The following is a 6,784-nucleotide window of genomic DNA, read 5'->3' as shown; positions in this document are numbered from 1 at the left end:
TGCCTTTTTTTCCATTGCATAAATGTTGTCTTTTATTACATAGAAATATGTAAATCCCTTTAACAGCAGTTAAGGTCAGAAAATCTGTTTACATTTCATAGGTTATCTGGCTGCACATCCTCTAAGAAAATGGAAACAAAGTCTAATCCTCCAACAACTGAAAGAATTATTTTGTGGTCTCACAAAGTGTTTATTTAGGAGACGAAACATAAATCACTCTGATGAAAGCGTAAATTAACTTTAAAAAAAGTGCTTTTCACGTGAACCCTGGAGAAATTAAGTTTGATACCTCAGGATCTGCAAAAAGCTGTATATTGTGTTCCTAAGGCATTGGACTTTCTTTCAGAAGGATAGGATAGCAGGATTAATGAAGAGTTTAATGATCTCCTGGTGTGATGGAGCCCAGGAAGCAGCTGCTGTAAAAGGAGATGTTCTGGTACCAGCTGAGGAGCATTTGTGGAGGAGTCATGGAAGGTATTTTAGCAGGGCAACTTAGGAAGATCATAGGGAGGGGGAAGGTGTTGTTGTTCGTGTCTAGGTCAGATTTTGGTCTTCTTGCAGAGAGGAAGTGTTTGGACTGGTTCAGATTACTTCTGAAGGCAAGCAGTGGCAAGGATGCCAGGACTTAAGGCATCCTATATTTCTGTATAACCTAGAATTACCTGTAATTTCCTGCCTCTCTGGGACAGAAGAGTTATTCAAAGCATTATACCAGCGGTGGCCTAGGGCCCTCTGTGTCTTCTTCAGATACTGATATTCCCAGATGTTTCTCAAACCAGGGTACAGAGTCTCTTACTGATGGAATTATGGACTTACACATATCTGATGCCTTTGGATGTGACCAGCAGCTGCAGATGTCAAGAAGATATGTGGTGCATCTTTTGCAAAAATCAGGTACTGTTGATGGAGTTTAACCATGGTAAATAAAAAAGATCCACTGACATGAACTGAGCAATGCAGGAGTGCTGTGGGTACTGACTGTCCTTTTCTGACTGCATACCAGAGTTGGAAGAGCTTTTTCACAGCTTACTGCTGTCTAAATTGTCTTTTTTTGTTGTTTTTATTTGGGGCAGGGTGTTAAGTGGCTATTTCTTTTAAAACATAGAGAAAAAAAAATATAACCCATTTAACTTAAACTTCAGTATGTAAAAATCTACAATGTTGCACTAAAAATAGTTGAAACCAAATTCCTGACTATATTGCTTTAATAAATACTTTAATATACTAGTATATCTTAAGCACCTAATAGCTCATCTTTTACCGATGTCTTATGTTAGTTTCAAAGTTGTCTTGAAGACACTTGAAGTTTAAAGACTTTATATACCTATATATATAGATGTTGTGTAACCTGTAGAACATTGGTTTAGGTTTCTTATAGGTAAAATTAGTTCTCATTTTATAGCTAAAATTAACAGAGGTAAACAAAAATTGAGACAAATTTTGAGCTTGGAAAATGAGGGCAGTAGAATCTGTGGGTGAAGGACCATCCAGTCATTTGATAAGCTAAATACCACTCTAGGTAATTTAGTCCAGTTCAAATTTAAGTCTCTGTTCCTGGGCTAGAATTTAAAGGATTTGAACACTTGAGGTTGTATTTAGAGGTTTAGCAGTGCTTCAGAATCCTACTTGACTCTTATTTGTAGTTATCTGTAAAAACTCCATCAGGTAAAATAAACTGCACCAAAGTGTTTGCATTGTTTAGCCAAACCCCTGAGGAAAACCCCTTTGAAGAGAGGATGGCTGCAGGAGGACTAAAAGAAGGCTTAGGAGGAGAGCTTCAAAGGAGCTTTTCTTTTCCAAGGTTACAATAATTTTGAAGTAATTAAGTTATGTACTAGCAGAAAAATAGGCATATGCTGTGAAAATTGCTTATTGCCCTGTTTGTACCTGCCTCTTTTCTATCCTTGGCACCTTTCTTATAGCTTTTCTATGTCAAATCTGTTTGTTTCTCTTATCCTGAGGCTGCAAACTGTGTGTCACAGAATTGTTTCTTTATAGTTGTATGCTGCAAAATTAATATGATTTGAATCATACTCTAGAGGTCAAACACATTTTAGATAAAAGCTGTCAAAAGTTGTTTTGTTTTCTTGCTAAAACTCAACTTTCTGGAAGATTGATTTCAATGTAGTTATTCTTGAGTACATTTGTCACAGAAGAATTTGCATTTCTTTTCTTAATTAGTACCTCCTGGTAAATGGTGCACATGTAACTGCTCAGGCAGCTGTCATGACTTTCCACTGTGGTTTGGGGTTTTTTCCTTAGCTTTCTTGGTTTGGTTGGTTTTGTTTTGGTTTTTGTTTGGTTTTTTATGTTTCTTCCAATCGTGGAATTGGTGTGAGCTCCTCCTCCTCCAAGTGGGTGGAGGTCTCAGGTGAAGTGGGTCACTTGAATCTTTGTTGGTGCACTCAAGCCCTCGGCACAAGGTTCAAATAAATATTCATAATTGCAATAACACAGAAGTGCTGCAAATATCCCTCCACAGTCACTTACTGATCAAGGTTTCCATGGTATTTTTGGTCTGTAGTGTAGGCCATAGCTCCTCCACTGGTGAGAGGCTACAGAGGGAAAATGTACTGTCATGTGCTAAGCAATGCCATTACTGAGGTAGTTATAGCAGCCTGTTGAAGGCAGAAATATGGCATGTTTGGCTCACTATGTATAATAAGTATTTTAGCCCAGGTGTCTGATCTCCAGATGGCAAGCAGGAAAAAAAAAAAAAAAACTAAGAAAAAAACAGGGGAAAAATATGATGTAGTTTTGGATTGAAGAAGCTTCCAGATATGGCTTCAATAGAAGTGTTTTTAATGAGATAAGCATGAAAAATGAAGGAATATATATACAGGGAGCATATGTGAGGAGTATAGCTTGTGTGTCACAAATATAGTTATCACAAAAAGAACAATAGTCTCTCTGAGTATTTTGCCTATTTAAACTATTTAGGGCTGTCAAAAGGCACAAGTCTGTGTCTTTAGTGCAAAAATAGCATTCTAGTCATTTTCTCCTGACTTGACACCATGGCTCTCATGCCCCCCAGGGATCAGTAACACAATGTCCAGCAGAGAGGACACTGTGATGATATTACTGAATATTATCTGTCTGAGGCTCAGCCTTGTCTTTATCTCCTTTAGATAAATTAATAACTTGTCTCATATTTCTTTCTGTAACTGCGAAGTGCAGTTGGAACTCAACACAAACTTACTGTGGAGGTGCTACTGATTATTACAGGTCACTCACATTTCCAGCCTGAGGGGAAGGATATGGGAAATACACTGTCTTGCTCAAATTAAGATCTTATCCCTGTCACCTTGTTTGTCAGCAGCTGAACTTTCTCATGAAACAAGGAAGTGTATCCTTCTGTTATTTTAAACTGGTACATATGTCTGCCTGCTTTTTAAAAGGAATTTCATGCTGGGAGTGCATGCTGAAAATGCTCATAAAATTCAGTGGCTTGCTGGGCAGGGTGAAGATGTTAAATTTAACTTACTTGAAATTTTCAAGGTTTTGGCACTGCAAAATATTAGACAGCAGAGATAATGCAACATGAAGTACTGTTAGGACAGCTAATATCTTGCATTCTGTGGCTTCTTTATATATCTGTATAACTTCAACTTTGCAATACTTCTTGTGAAATTTATGGGTAGTTCCTCAGGGTGAGACCTACAGAATGTTTCTACGCTACCAGTGATCTTCAACATTGTGTATATATGTAGTTAGAAATACATAATGTTGATTGTTGACTTTTTTTTAAAGTCTCTTCCTCTGAGGAAGTGTCTTTTGTAGTGCTTAGCAGCCCAAGTTGTGACTGTTAGAGTGGAAGACAGATTTTGATGCAAGACTAATGAAATCAGATGAATGCTATTGAAACACAGTAGTAGTTAGTTAATTTTATAATCTAACAGTTTGAGACTCTGTTAGGGGAACAAATACACTAGAATTCTCAGTGTGTGAATTTAAGTTTTACTAGAATAAATAAAATGCTTTAAAAGTCAAAGTCTTAAACTTAGAGGTCACTGTTTTCTGCAGTGATTCCTCAAAGGAGATTAAAGATTGAATCTATTTTACTCCTTGTTTTACAGGGTACTTGATCACTTGCTGGTAACTGAAACTTCACTTTCTTTGTAAAGGCCTAGAGAAATGCTTGATTTTAAATGTGGTTCAGGTTTTGCTCTTGTTTGGTAGGGGTTTATGGCTGTTTCTCCATTATTAGCAATTTCTTTTCTCTTAAGTACCCAGTAAATTGACTAAAAGGAAAATAAGCAGAGGATGATGAGCTATAGGGCAAAGCACTGAGTATTTTTCCCTGTTTAAGGACTGTAAATTATTGGGGGTTTTTTTATGCACTAAATACTACAGACACTGAATTTTTTGAATTACATCAGTAGAAATGCTGATAACAGAAAAGAGTCTCTTGTTTTTCTGGATATATAAGATAGAGAAATGCAAAAAAAGGATGCAAATAAAGTTTAGCTGGGAGCAGATATTCTTAAGGAAATATAAAAGTGATATTTTACAAAAACAGTGTCTTGCCTAGGATTTTTCTCATAGGCTCTCATTCTTAACATCTCACCAAATGTGCAGAGTCTACAGACATTATTAATAACCATGAAGATATCATACCAGACAGGCTTCACTGAAGCTAAAGAAGAAGTTTTATGGGCCATACTTGCACAATAAAAATGAGAATTTTTAGATTTTGTTCATTTCAATGCATATTTAAACAAATGGAATGTTAGAGTTTTATGGGGGTTTGGGTTTATGGGTTCTGAGGTGTGTTTCTGGATTTTTTTCCCCTTGAGTTCTCTGTCAGGAAACAGGTGATAACAACAAAAGCAAAGTCAGCATTGGACTTGATGGGAAAGATTGATAGATGCGGCAACAAAGCCTTGAAAGAAACCTGAACATTATTTTGGTACTTTTAAATAGGAGTAGCACCTCGGGAATAAGTTATTTAGTAAGGGGATTGATGTTCAGGTACACTATCTTGACCCTAGAAATATTCTTTTCCATATCTTTTTGTCCCTGTAAAAAGGTGCAAGTGAGTGCAAATAGTCTGCCAATTAGAATTCATGATCTTTTGTCTGGTGAAACTGCTATAAACATAATTTCCTAAAATGCAAACCTCTGTTATCACCCAAGTACAGCAAATTACTTGTAGCAGAAATTCTAACAACTTTTGTGCCCTTTCCCAGCCCTGAGTGAGTAATTCTTATTTCTAAAAGGAGTAAATTTACCAGGGTTTTGATGTTTCTGGTTTTTGCTATGGAAAAGTAATTATGTTTTGTTTTTCCTTATGACTCTATTTTGAGGTTAATGTCAAGGCATATTTGAGTTGGAAAATGGGGTCAACTTGTTGCAAGTGAATCTGGCTTCTTAATTTTTGCTGCCAAAATCTTTCACTAGAAAAGTTTTTTGTTGGTTTTAAAATTATCTTCATGCCTCCTCCTCAAACTCCTACTCCCTAACCCTTACTTCTGGAGTGTAGTGAAATTAACCACTTGAAAAAGGAAAGTAGTGGAAAGCACAGCAAAATGGCAACAGTCTTGATGAAGAGAAATCATATGGTGTGCCCAGACAGTGTTTAGCTTGGTGGCAGATTACACAATAAACCCTTTGCCCTCTAGTTTTAAACTTGCTGGTTTGATGTCAATGTAGTGTCTGCTTTCTGGAAAGCATAAAGCAGAAGTTTTTTATTAGCTTGTCTTTGCTGGGGTTGCTATTGGAAGCTATCATTCTGGAGCACGTAAATTGCATGTGTGGCTGCAGATAATGAAATTACTTTAATTCATTAGATTACCAATCTCTCTGAAGAAATAGCACTGGTATTTTCCAGCAACTGCAGTTCAAATAACACTTCATTTTTACTGGTCCAATAGTACAATTTTAGCTTGAGGCTCGATTTCTGCTGGGTGAACTCAGCTGATTGCACAAAATAGAAAAAGTAAGAATTAGTTATCCTTCAATGTACGTGACCAATGACTCTTCTGAGAGGAAACATAGTGGGAAGGGAGAATTCTAAGTAGCAGACATTACATGGTGCAAAGAAGAATGAAAAATAAATACTACTTATGTTAAATTTAGTTTGCTTAAATACTTGATTTGCAAAACTGTGTGAAACATTCAAAGCACTTTGAGTGCCAGGGGGTCCATGAAGATGAATCTTAAAATAGACTGTAGGCAAAAGAGTAACCACTTTATCAGTTTAAACTGGAAAAGTTTTTATGCTGTTAAATAGGTCATAATCACAGTTAATAAGAGATGAAGCAGGCATTGTTTTTGTATTCCAGAGATTTTAAAGAGACTCTCTGTCCAATTATGCACTAAAGTACCTAAAGGGAGAAGAGTAAGCTATCCAAATGTGCTTTATTTTTCTTTTCCCTCTACCTGAAATATCAGCAGGAGTTACACCTGAACTTCCCTTAATTCCTTGACCTATGGATTGCATGGTACAACTTGTCTCTTGATTGCTATGGATGCTGGAAATTCTTTAGACAATTACATTAGAAAACAAGGAAAAAACACATAAAAGAGAAGTTTTAATTATTTTAATAAGAATATATTGCTCAATACCAACATCTTTTCTTCAGAGTGTTTCTGAATGCCAAATAACTGCAGACTGACAGAGTTATTTAGGAAGTTTTGCTATCTAAGCAATTCGCTCATATAAACTATTGTAATACAGGGCAAATATCTTACTGTGCTGAAGCAGAATGTTGAAGTAATTAATGCTGGAAACAGTCTACTTCATGCTAGAAAGAATAGAAGATATGAAAGAATTATGATTCAC

Source organism: Ammospiza nelsoni, chromosome 1, assembly GCF_027579445.1.
Source record: "Ammospiza nelsoni isolate bAmmNel1 chromosome 1, bAmmNel1.pri, whole genome shotgun sequence".
Taxonomy (NCBI): Eukaryota; Metazoa; Chordata; class Aves; order Passeriformes; family Passerellidae; genus Ammospiza; species Ammospiza nelsoni.
The sequence above is the reverse complement of the archived record's forward strand: the minus strand, read 5'-3'. Positions refer to the sequence as shown.